The following is a 13612-nucleotide window of genomic DNA, read 5'->3' as shown; positions in this document are numbered from 1 at the left end:
CCATTCATGGTGCTATTTACTGACTTGGCAGAACTGACTGCTCTGTGCTTTAAAAAGCATAAAATTTAAAATCCAGACAAGAAAGACAAATAATATTACCAGGCAATCCCTGTTTTCTATTTGAGACAGTAGGGAGATGTAGAAGAAAGCATTCAGCACACTGGCAGATGAGGGGTGGGAAATCAAATGCAAACTCCTGAAGTTTGACAGATGCAAAAGTACAATGTGATGTTTCTCCTGCAAAGACTTTGGAGCAGGGTTCTAGTTCCCTAGGGATGCTTCCCAAGGGAAGGCATTTTCTGCTAGTGTTAGGCATGCTGAATCAGTGTATCCAATACCTGCACCTGGAAAAAATGGAGAGTCACTGAAAGGGCAAAGTATATTTTGACTATGGAACAGCTTCATCCCATATGTTTGATTCCTGGAAGAGAAATAGTGGCTTATTTCATGCATCCATATTTTCTTTCAGTATGTTCCATTGAATTTGACCAAGTTAACATTTGAGTAAATATGCTTTAGGATTGCAGCCTTATTTTACATTTCAATCTGTGATTCAGTTATAAGCAGGGGAGTGCTCATCAGTTTTGAAGTACAGACACTCATTGTGATAATCCCCATAATCATGCACCAAAAGAGAGTCCAAAAACTGTTATCCCCAGAATAGCCCAAGAATGCTGGCAGCTGTCAAATAACCAGTTCTGCCAGTTTTCATCTCCACCCAGTGCAGGCCTTCTGTAAAGCTAGGTGTTAATTGTCATTTAAAGATCAAGCCACCCCAAAAAACTTTGCAGTACAACAGGGCTAGCTCAGGACAATACTTAGACACTAGGAAGATCCATTCTCCCCCAACTACTAATACATTGCAGCAAAGCTCAGGTGGAACAGAGAATGGGGAAGGGAACAGAGAATAGCTTCTGCTATTATAGGATGGACAGACAGACAGCTTCTGGTACTTCAACCCCACAAGCCCTGGTTATAATGTATATGTAGAAAACTCTTTTTTCAGGTAACTGGGAACATAAAGCAATGGCAGCTGAGGTAGGGGGATGAACTGCTGCTTTGGCCCATTGTCTTATGCACACCGCTTATGCACTCAAGACATACCGGATCTCTGAGTGCTGTTTCTCATGCCAATTGTTACCTAATAGACTAGGAGGACCAGTGAGCACAGCACAGTTTTCCTCTGCAGAGGCAGAATGACATTTTTCATATGATTTGCCTCTTTGTAGAGAGGCATTCCCAAACAGTGGACTGTGAGAAAAGAATCAAATAAACCCACAATACTACCACCAACCCTCCATCACACACAGGAAACCACCCACCAGATCTAAGCATGATTGATTCATGCTGGCCTCCTTCTAGTCAGCTTTCCATGGAGGTGAGTAATTCTTCTGTACCTCTCATTCAGTGTGATTAGACCAGCCAATGGTTTCCCATGTAGGAATGTAGCACAGTTGCCTGAACTCAGAGGAAACATGTCCAGAATTATGGATCGTGCAGAAAAATAGTAACGCAGGTGGGCTCCTCTGAAGTCAGGTTGCCCTCTTACTCTTATGCTCTCTCAAACGAAGCCTTTTCGGGTGCGAAACTGACATGTGCCACAAATATCCAATTTAGGAAAAGGTATGCCTTAGCTAAAAGAATCTTAAGAAATGCTGACCTGGAGAAGTGTTTTCCTGCGGTTCCTTTTCCTAGCACTACAGCCACTGGTGAAAGCTGCTGCTGAGGTGTAGTTTTTAGGAATGTTCTGCATTTCAATGCTGGCTTCTGATCACATTCCATTTTATTTCTCATTGCCACCATACTAATCTCCATACACTTCCCATATGCACATACACGTTTCTTTAGATAGCAATCACATATTGGTTCCTTGATACTGCATTTGCACAATTACACCTCTATGTACACTTTGTCAAGATAGATGTTTCAGAGCAAGAAAAGAACTTTGGAAGCACCACCACAGGCATGAGCAAGGCTTCTCCACCTATCCACTACCTAGGGAGATTCCAGCTGCTAAATACACTGGCGAGAGCAGGGTACAAGCCAGCTCTTGGTGGGACAAACCTATACAGCAGGCCCAGAGCTACACTATCTGCAATGCTCCTGACTTGATGTGGGAGCCATGGTGCATAATAAAAGTCCCCAAACACCAAGCAAATACTAGAACATAGAGGAAAATACGAAGCTGCCCTCTCTTGAGCCCAAACACTGATCCATCTAAGCACAGTATTGTTGACACAGTCTGAAGGCAGTTCTCCAGGACTTTGGGCAGAAGGTTTTCCAGGCCTGATTAGAGATAAAGCTAAGACCTTGTGCACGTGTCCTGCTATCAAGCCACATCCCTCATAACATGTTGGGTCAGACCAAGGCCCATTTAGACCAACAATCTGTTCACACAGTGGCCATCCAGTTGCCTGCAAGAAACCCATAAACAGGAGATGAGGGCCACAGCACCCTCCTTCCCAAGCTTCCCAGCAATGGGTATACAACAACATCATACAACCTGTAATTCAGCAAGTACCATAGAGACATTAAGACTAGTGGCCAATGATCATTTTATCGTCTGTGAATTTGACTAATGCCCCTTTAAAAGCCATCCAAGCTGATGACCATCACTAGAACTTGTGGTGAGGAATTTCATAATTTAACCATATGAAGAAGTGCTTCCTTTTCTCTGCCCTTTTTCTGTGAAGAAGTGCTTCCTTTTCTCTGCCCTGAATCTCCCACAAATCAGGTTCATGGCAGCTTCTTAAAGCTTCTTTGTTCCACGCAGCGCTCACCAAAACTGACTCTAAAACCAGTCAGTCACTTTCCAACCACCCTCATTTCCTCTTCCTCTACGCCTCATCTTTGTGCATCTGTCTCTAACCCCCACATGCAATTCACTTACTACAGCACCACCAGAGGGCTTCCACTTTACCCCAAGGAGGACAGAACCTGAGAAGACAGCAGAGCATGTGCAGGGTGCGGAAGCCTAGTCCTTTGTTTTAGGGCAGAAGGGCAATGTGTGGAAGCCCATCTGGTCCTGCTTTAAATTGCTTGACTCAAACATGTTTGCCAGGTATCTTGAGGACTCCAGTGCTGAAATGGTGGGACATAGAAATCTATGAGATAAATGGATTTAATTAAAAACTCCTTGGGGTGCAATGCACCAGTGGACTCCATCTCTGGACCTTCCTGTGATGTGGGCACTGTTGGTCTGGCTGCTTCAAGACACCTTCGCATGGCGAAATAAGCAGAATGTTGGCCATCATCTGAGAGAGGAAGCAAAGAAGGCCAGGCAATAGGAGCCTTTTACCCCATGCATTTACTGTGCACTTGTTATTTCTCGCTCATGGTACTTTGTCAGTGCTTTTCATGATGTCACCTTTGCAACCATGTCCATGGCCTTATTTTTTTTTTTCCGGGGCGGGGTGTGGAATTGAGGAAAGTGGGTATTATCTGTGAATGACAAGCATGAATCCCATGTGTATTTGCACAATATTCCTATATCACAGCACCACCTAGAGGTTTTGCAAGGGAACGTATACAAAGCAAGAGAACCCTCCTCGGCAGGGGCGGGCAGGCAGGCACAAAGGAGATCTTAACCCTGCAAGGAAGCCGGAAGCACAAACCTCCGTGAAGTGATGGATGAAAAGCCTCATGTCCAAAAGCCAAACAGGCAAACGGGTAAGCGAATGGGAAGCTGATCAGTTGTCAGGAAAACAGATGAACAGGGGTGGACAGTCTGGTAGCAGCTTGCCCTTCACCCAATGAAGAATAGCTCAGACGGACACACCAGAGCCTCAGCACCAGGCCAGACTTTTATCCAGCCAGAAGATCATTTTGTTGGCAAAGGAGCCCTGATTGCCAATCGCTTTCACTGGATGCTTCATGTAAGGTGAGAGGCGAGCCCTCAACACTTCTGCCATGTGTCAATGGGAGCAAGAGGAGAGCAGTGTTGTATACATTAAAAATAGTAAAATCCTTTATTTCGGCATCAGTTTGAGGCTTTGTCTTTCATTGAGTGGGGAGGGGAGGGGATGCTGCTCCTTCGACTTTATTCCTGCTGTGTATACAAGGGCCCGGTTCAGGCTCTTTGTAGCACAAGCCCACACAGAACATGCACACTGAGCCTGTATACAAAAGAGCTCTGTGCAGAGGACTCATCTGAGTAGCCAGGTGTACTGCATAAGCAGAGGGAATTCCTCTATCTGAAGGTGTCCTACGTTTGAAGGGAATTGTAGTTCAACATATCTGGCTGCTAAAGCCATTTTCAAAGCCAAACCCTCTTCCTGGGTTTTCTTTTAGTAGTAAAATAATGACATGGCAGCCTGGAACAAGTCTTGTAATTAATTTAACATTTCTCACCAAGATAATAAGAGAGTAACTCATGCCAATAATCTATACAATCTTTTTATTGTTGTCCCTGTTTTATACTGCATTTCTGTATTTTATACTGTATTTTATGTGTTGCTGTTAACTGCCCGGACAGCTTCATGTACTGAGCAGTATAGAACTGATGATGATTGATTGACTGATTGATTGGCAAATAGATAGATAGAAAGATAGATAGATAGATAGATAGATAGATAGATAGTAGCTAAATGTATGTCATTTAAAGTTTCTTTAGGCTTATCATGTGAGTGTCTTGCACAGAGGCATTTCCTCATCCATCTAAGCATACAAAGTGGGTGAGGTTTTTACCACATGCCTTGTCAAAATAGCTAGCCCTAATTATGCAACAATCATTATTTTCAGTGTAAAATGTCACTTTGTTTGGTCCATTATGGAACTCAAATACAAATAGCCAATTTTAGATGTTCTGCCTTCAATCTATGCAGCAAACTTCCCAAGTACAATGATTTTGACTGATGCGCAAAGGGCACCATATGCAGTTATACCAGTTAATCTTGTGGAGCAATGCACCTCAAGAGAAGGCACTTGCCCTCCAGATTGCCTTGAAAAGTTTGGGATCTTCTGCTGAAGCTTTAACATGTACAGCCAGAGAGAACAAGACCTGGTTCTGTATTTTATTCTCTGTTTGTTTATTTTTTTTAAATACAGAAAAAACATAAAGACACATCACAATATCAATAATATAGCATACAAAAACCCAACTAATAAATGAAAAAGTAAATAATACAGTGCCCTCACCACCTAGGAGACCAATAATATCTCCATTTTAATTTCTATATTATAACAATTAATAAAATATAATATACTTGAATTATACCCATATCCCCTCCAAAAATTCTGCTGAAGTTTTAACATGCACAGCCAGAGAGAACAAAACCTGGTTTTGTAGTCTCACAAACTTACAAAGCACTATAAAGGAAGCCACAGGCTTGAGTATACAAAAGCTGATCAGGGATGTCAAAGACAAAACATTCTGGAAGGCACTCATTCATTGGCTCTCCATAAGTAGGAGACAACTTGGCAGCATATAAGCAAACAACAAGAAAAAATGACTCAACATCTTTTGTGGCTACCTAGAGTTTTGGTCCACACCCACATACAGGAGTCTTCTACTTGTTCCTCACCTACTACTAATAGTAGTAGTTTTTCTTGTCATTGTCATCAACATTATCAATGTTTGGGCCACAGTATACATTAGAGAACCCCAATCACATACAGAAACATTTCAGAGTTTGGGGACTGGTTCTACCAAAGTAAAGATATGTGTCCCAAGATATGTGCCCTGGGCTACCAGCCTGAAAAGTGTAACCAGGTTTATTTATCTGGTTCAAACAAGATTTAACTAGGCAATCATGTACCAAGATCCAATCTTTTCCACTTTTTAAGCTGTCTGAAGACTCCTATGAGGATTGGCAACTTTCTCTGTGGATTCACTGAAGTATAACCACATGAGCTTCCTGTGCGATATTTTTGGCTAAAGCTTGCATGTTTGTTCAGAAATGTACAATTGCAGCAGTGCTTTAACTTTTACATTTATTTTCATTTGTAAAATGGTCTTACATAGTGGAATGCCAGATGGGTGGAACTTGGAAGATGGATGGAGGGCCAAAGGCACCTCTACTTAGTAGTCCCCAAATCACCAGAAATTTCACAGGAGGAGATGTGTGAACATAGTCAGGTTGGGCAGTTTATCCTACCTCCTGGCTATTCTGGCTAGACTATCTGTCTATTTTACTGATGTGCAAGGAAATTCAAGTGCATTGTTAAAACACAGTAATAGTGCAAATTTGATGGAACTGTGCCTAAGATTGTGTTGATTAAAATTGTTTGCATTGGTAAAGCACAACACAAAAGTAATCTGTATGACTACATCAAGATTGTCTGGGAGTTGAAGGTTGCAGTGTTTTATGAATGCAAGCATGCAAAGCAGTAATGTGGAAATGAGAATACAAATGAACTGAAGACACTTAAAGCCATAGCAAACAACACATTCTCTCCAATTTCAGAATGAATGTTTGAAATTCTCCTGGCTAAATCAGAATTCAGGAGATGTGGAATCCAAAGGAAAGGATTGTAGCAATGCCCAAGACCCAGAAAGCTTGCTCTAATCACTATACCACACTTCTTGTGGTCATCTCTTGATCATAATGAATAGGTATGAATTTTTTCATGTGCAAAGCACACAATTTTGCACATCACTGTTTTAAACAATAGATAGCACCAAAAGCTGGTGGTTGAAATTATGGGCATCGAATTATCAATTTTGTTGAAATCAGGCTTTCTCCCAGGACCCATAACAAAATATTTTCATGGTTGGAGAGAAGTTAACACTTTGCCTGTCCTTGTGATTCCTAGACATGATCCATATATTCAGCATTTCAGCCAAGATTTTGCTGGTGGTTGCTTGGCTAAGGGTCAGCGCAGCAGAACTGAGAGGGTTTGATTTATAGGTGCACAACTGGACCCCACTGATCAGTCCAAAAGATGGGTATGGATTTATTTGCTTCATTTGTATGGCACCCTTTTTGGGAAACTCAGGGCCATGCCTTAAGCCTGATGTGTGTTAGGCAGGTAGAGTTGTGTCTCAGGCAATCCAGAGTTTTGCCGCTGTTTGAGGATTTGTACTCTGGTTTGTCATATGCAAATCTAACACAGGTTAACTCAAATCCCTCTAGCAAAATTATTGTGCATCAATTCACAAAGCTGGTGACAAGAATTTGTGCTAACAGTCTGGCAGTCTTTCACTGTTGCTGAAATTAGGAAAGGTGGAACGATATGTAGAGTAGAACTGGATAGACCACCATTGCAATCTTGTGCAGGAAGATGAGATAGAAAGTTCTTTCATCAGAGGTGTGGAACTTTTTTTTGCCAAGGGCTACATCCCCTGGGGGACAATCTGTCAGGGACAGAGAGGTAAAACTAGGTGGAGTCAGAGATAAATGTGGATGGAGCCATCCCCTTTTCTCCTTGCCTCCCTCATCTCTCTCTATCTCTCTTCCTCTTCGTGCCAAAGGGGCACTTGTAGGAGATGATGAGTCTTGCCGAATTTCTGAATGGATCACACACAGAGGACTTTTGAAACAAGGTATGCTGCTGACTCATATTTTAAATAAATGAAAGAGAACCTCTCCCATTCCACTCCAGGGTTGGCATCAAAGAAAGGCACCTGCTGTGAATCCACACCCCACTAAAGGCCCAAGACCTGCTCCTCCTATTCACCACTGAAACCCGTCTGCCGTTTGCACTGGCCCAAGCAATGGAGGAGTTCTCGATGCCGCTGCCAGCTTGCTCTCTGCCTTTCAAGCAAGCAGGTGGCAGCAGAAATGAGAAAGAGGTGGAGGAGCAACAGCTGTCAGGATGAGAAGGGAGAATTGCTGATGGAGGGACCCGTTGACAGTTCCTGGCCCAAGCATCTCAAGAACCTGGAGCTGGCAGTGCTGTATGAACTGCCTCCATGGTGCTTCACCCCAAGTCTCTTTCTGTGTCCCTATTAGAGAGGGCTGGAAGTCTGGCCTTCTCCCAAGCAACTCACTCAGGTGACCTGCTGTCAAGAAGGAACCAGCCCTGTAAGTTGCTACTAAGTGTGTGTCTTTAAAATGCAGAACAATCATCATTCCTTAAAGGGATCTCTCTTAAGTTTCAGGACTTTAATTTTTAGGATTGTTCCATCTCCCCATTCTTAACATTACTGGCTTGGCTGAGCCATTTTGGCTGAGCCATTTTGGGGTGTAATTGAAAGTGTTGGTACTTCTTAAAGTCTCTAAACCAACCTTCCCCAGCCAGTTGCCCTGTTGGACTACAGTTTATTTATTTATTTAAACTGTTTCTATGCCGCCCCATTCGCAAAAAGCCTCGGAGCAGCTTACAGTTCTTTTCATCCCAGCCAACATGACTGGCCATGGTCACTGAGGATGGCCAGATTTACATCCAGCACATCTGGAGGGCACCTGGTGGAAGAATGCTGCCTAAATAAATGGGGGGCTGACTTTCTCTCCCAAGAACCATCCACAGAGGCCCTGCTTTACACTACCTTTGGAGGAATGGCAGTACTGGGAGTGAGAAAGATGGCTGCTTTGGCTCCTTGTTTTCAAGGACCACTGGCTGGACTTCAGAGGAATCAGAATCAGAATATGAAGCAGAACTGGGGGGCAGACTGGGATTGTGGGCCAACCCAAGACATTGAGATGAGAGAAGCAAAGATGCTTCTCTCAAGGCCAGACTCCCCAGGTGGGCAGGGTCTCTGGAAATAACCAAGATGTACAGGTGGCAGGAGGGGTCTTGGAGCAGGGAGTTTCTCAGGCTTAGGCAAGGGAACCATGGCTCTTGAGCCCATGATGCATCACCAGCAGAGGAGGGCAGCCCTATTAAGAACCAGCATGCAGACAGGAGGTGTGCTGATTTTCAGGCACACTCATAAGGAGAGTTTCCAGCAGGGAATACTAGTTCGGGTTCCACAAACCACTCTGCGCGTGCTCAGAGATCCATTCTGGGTGCTTTGTGCTTTTGGTCAGTAAGGAACACTTTGCAAGGTCTGTGGCTTTTGAATGTGCAAAGGAGGAACCCCAGCCCACAACGGCCAACTAGAATTAGGGTCTTTCTGGTGCTCACATCCTGACTGTGGAATGATCTCCCCAGAGAAGCTTGCCTGATGCTGAGTTTCAGATCTTTACAGAATCAGGGAAGAGCATTTTCATTAACCCACAGAGGCTGTTAGTTCTTCTAGATTTGACAATGTACCTGCATATGTGTTTTTACTTGCTTACATTGTTGCTGCTACAGGTGTTGCTTTCACTTTTTGTTTTAATGGCTATTGTTGCTATTGGTTATTTTAAAAGATTTGCAAACCACCTTTTAAAGTAAACTCTCCCAAGGTAGCATACAACAAAACTTAAACATAAAACATACTGAAACAACAAAATTGATAAATAATCAGAATGGACCATGTTTATGACCATCAACAGCTCCAGAAGTCTTTGTGGCTTCCTGCACAAGATTGCAATGGCGGTTTGTTCATTTCTGCTCTACATATTGTCCCACCTTTGCTAATTTGAACAATACTGGAGAATGCCAGACTGTTAGCACAAGAGTGAGGTAGTCTGGTTTTGCCACAAATGCATAACAAATAAATAAGCAAACTGTGTGGTAATCCTAAATTTTTCATGCCTGAAGTTAGGGCATCTCCATGGGAACCTCCTGAGCTCCCAGTCCTTATGTGAGCACCAAATCTAAATGACAGAAAGTGCCTAAAAATACAGGACTATGGTTGCATTCAGGCCATATTCAGATTCTTATTTCAAATGAGGGAGCAGTGTGGTGTAGTGGTTAGACAGCAGAGGCCTGCATCCTGGTCTCTGCCTGACCATGACGAGCACTGAATGACTCTCACCCAGACCAATCTCACATGATTGTGATGATCAAACAGAGAGGAGAAAACCCATGTAAATTGTTTTGGGCTGCATGCAAGAGGTAAAAGTAGGGAATTTAATGCAATAATTAATAATGATGATGATGATGATGATGATAAAAAATGGGCAAGGCATGAGTGCAAGCTCAGAATAGAGGCTGTAGTGTGCAGGCTCTAGAGATTACATTGCAAGAAAAGATAAGCTGTTCTCATCCAAAATCGCCCTGCACAGACTATGCCTCTCTTTGCCACAATTGCTTATTCCTTAGTCACAGGCTCATCTGGTCCGCTGCTCTTTCTTTGCTTTTGCTCTTTACTTTTGGCAGGAGACAGGGTTTCTCTCTCTTTTCCAAATATGACATTTAAAACACCTTTCAGCATCTCTCATACTCTTTTCGTCACGTATGTATGCTGCTCAGGTAGGAAAGTGCACGGAAGAGATGCTAAATGGACATTCCACTCCATGTGGATTTTACATTCCATGTAACAAACAGGCTGTCATGTCAAAGTCATTGTGATGTGACACTGAAAGTGGAATATTTGAACCTTTCTCTTGAAAGAAAGAGAACCTTTCTCTTGATAGCTGTGTGTGCCTAAGGATCTTTCATGGGCGAGGTTTTAGGCTTGGATGAGCCTGTTGTGAGAATCTAAACTCTACAGATGAGGAGGCACGTGTTCCGTTCTGTATCCGGTGCCACATTAACCTGATTCACACATTAAGTCACACAAGTGCCGTTAAAAGGAAGAAACCCACATGCCCTGAAACTACCCGCGTGTTGTCAGTATGGGACAGGAAATGGGAATGAGCAGGGAAGCGGTATGGGAAAGCATTCTGAAATTGCTTGCACTTGCTGGCAGAGACGTGTTGAACATTTCTGCTGCAAAATCGCAACACGCAACGAGTGCAAGGCCACGTGTGAAAACACCCTCCCGTTCTGTAAAGGCGCAGTCTGGATCCGCACATATAGGGAGGGCAATGGCGAGGTACTCTGTGCTGCGAGGGCCAGTCTACCGGCTAGCTGCGAGGCTGCAGCTGTCTTCAGCCCTGCGGTGCTCCTAGCCCGGGTGGCTGGGCCTGCTCTCATTCATCCACACTCACGTTGGCCGCAAAGCTCCAAGGTCTGATCATGGCCCTTCGAGTCCTCTTCCCCAGCCTCTGCTTTCTCCACGTGACCACCGCCGCCCCCCCATCCTCGCAACCCACCCACGCATTCCCCGCCGCCCCTGGGACATCCTACGAGCGTCTGGACTCGCACTTCCTTCCATGCCTGGCACGCCAGCAGCACGCGCAGGCTCCGGGTGCGCAGGGAGCGGGGGAGGGGGAGCATTTTCGCCTTGGCCGCGAGCGTGAATGGAGAGGCGGCTGCCCTCCCCGCCGCGCCCTCCCCCCCCCCCCCCTTCTGTTCCATTCACCCAGTCCTGTTCCCGCTGTTGAGGCTGCTGACGTCAGAGCTGCCTGCGTCAATGCTTGCCTCAGCGACACACGTGCGGGCTTTCTCCCTCCCCCCCCTTCCTCCTGGCTTCGCCTCTGCGTGTGTGGGGGGGGGGGGGGGGGGACGCGCGCGCGCGCTTTCCCTCAATGAGGAGCCTAATGGGCTTATTATCCTGCTTATAAATCAAACCATTAGGGCAACTTGCTCGCTGCTGCTGGCACGTTTAGAATTAATAACGGTCTTTTCTTTTTAGCTCGCTACCCACCTATTCCCTCCATCTCTCTCTCATTCTCGCGCTCTTTCCCTCCGTCCCTCCCTCCCTGTGTTTCTGCTTCGATTCAGGAGAAAGAGAACAAGAGCGTGCACATGTCTTGCGTACTCTGATGCTCTCTATGCCGCACACAGAGCAGCTCTGGGGTCTATATTTATGCTGGATAGAAATGTATGGCAGAGAATGCAGCCACCAAGCCGCCTTTCTCCCCTCCCCTCCCCGCGTTTCTGGGCACTTTTGACTCGGTGTCTCCTGCCCACTAAGGAACAAAACCCCACGTGGCGAACAAACGGGATAAACCGGAGTGTCGCTTTAGAGAAGGCTTTGCTTTGTCCCCAATTCCCTCTGCACCTATTCTTCAAGCAACTCGGAAGCTTTAGAGAACCGAGTGGTATAAATAAGGTGGTTTCCCAGTCGGGGGGCTGGTGATGGGGGAGTCTGAATAAGAGTACATGGAAGCAAGGTTTGATCATGGCTCCTTATTGTCTTGTACTCAGTGGTGCCCTGAGGTGCCCTGCACTTCTGAGCAGAACCCAAGAGCCCTGCTCCGCAGAAGGAAGAAGGCTTCCCAAATACAACCAGCCTGGTTTCCCACATTTTGAAGTATGTAGAATAATGTGCAGGGCTGCCTAAAGAGGGTAGGGAGGGAGGGGCAGTTGGGTAACCCAGGGTCGAATGGAAGCACTGACACTACTGTTGCTACACCCGTCAATGCTCTAGGGAGATTTTTAAAAAGTGAACCTCAGCATGATGTAGTTGAACAATGAGCTTAAGAATTTGCTGGCATTTGGTGCATACATATGTGCATCTCAGATCTGCAACAGAGCCACTCTGATGTGCTACTTGCTCCATTTGTCTCTTCTGCATGCATCCAGGTGCACTCCATCTGGAGGCTGGGGAAGGGTGCAGGTTGAGGTGAGAGGCACCCTGACAAAAGTTCTGCTACTTTGGACTCTCCTGCCATGTAGCTTGTTACCAGTGTTGATGCCTGGGTGCAGTGGCCCCTTGCAGAAGTACCCCAATTCCAGATTTTATGGCCTACAGCTCCCATGATCTTTCCATATTGGCTGTGCTGACTAGGTCTGATTAAAGTTGGAAGCTAAAATATCTGAGGGTTATACATTTCCCCTCCACTGCACTACAAAAAAGGAATAAGAGTAGTGTTTCACCTTGCTTAAAAAGCTTGTGTAGTTTACATAGTGAAACTAGATTCTGGCACCCAGTGGTAGCCCACCAGGCTACCCAGTAAGTGCAAACAAATCCCCATCATGGTGCCACATGGACAAGCAATGGTAAGGGCATAGCATGCACCAGTGGCAGATTGCAGAGCATATGAGGCTGGAAGGGCTGTTCTTGGTGCTTAGAACTTCACTCCACCCTGCTTCCTGCCTCCATCTCCCTGGCCCTCTGCTCACTCTGACCTTTATCTGTGCTTCCACAAAAAGAGTTCCCGCTCGCATGCTCTTGCTGTGGTCTGAATGCCACTTATGGTGTTAGGAGACATGTCTAAGCAGAGTGTGGTGTGCCCTGCATGCTGCAGGGATTTATGAAGAGTTGACCAAGGAGTCCCAGCTCCAGTGCAGTTTGATTGATGCTTCTTTTCCAAAGGATTGAAGCTAGAAGGGTTTGTCCAAAGATATGGGTGTGTATTGCAGCCGCTGTCTCCACTGACATCATGGACCTGCCACATAGGTGGGGGTTGTGGGTCACTGTAGATGTTGCTTGGAATGCTAAGGAGCTCCTGATGTCATTCTGGCTCATTATATGGACCATTCCTACTGCTGTATTATAGCAAGTAGGGATGCAAGGAATCCATTTGGGATTGGATTCCCTGGACTTGGCTTCCTGGACTCTGCTCTGCTTTGCAGAAGCCCAGAGTCTGAGTCTCCAGGAACTGGCACACACATTTACAGCACCTTTCTTCTGCATCCTGCAGCCTCTCCTGTCAAGGAAAGTTACCAGTTGAGCAACCAAGAGTCTGCAAACATCATAGACTTCCTCTTGGTTTAACGTGCTTTGCAGGACTAGGCTGAGCACAAGAGGAAGTCTACAGGTACTAGAGGGATGGATTCAAAAAGGGTCCACTCCAACCCAATTGCAAGGATG

Source organism: Varanus komodoensis, unplaced genomic scaffold (genome assembly GCF_004798865.1).
Source record: "Varanus komodoensis strain SLA01 unplaced genomic scaffold, ASM479886v1 scaffold1, whole genome shotgun sequence".
In the NCBI taxonomy this organism is placed as follows: domain Eukaryota; kingdom Metazoa; phylum Chordata; class Lepidosauria; order Squamata; family Varanidae; genus Varanus; species Varanus komodoensis.
The sequence above is the reverse complement of the archived record's forward strand: the minus strand, read 5'-3'. Positions refer to the sequence as shown.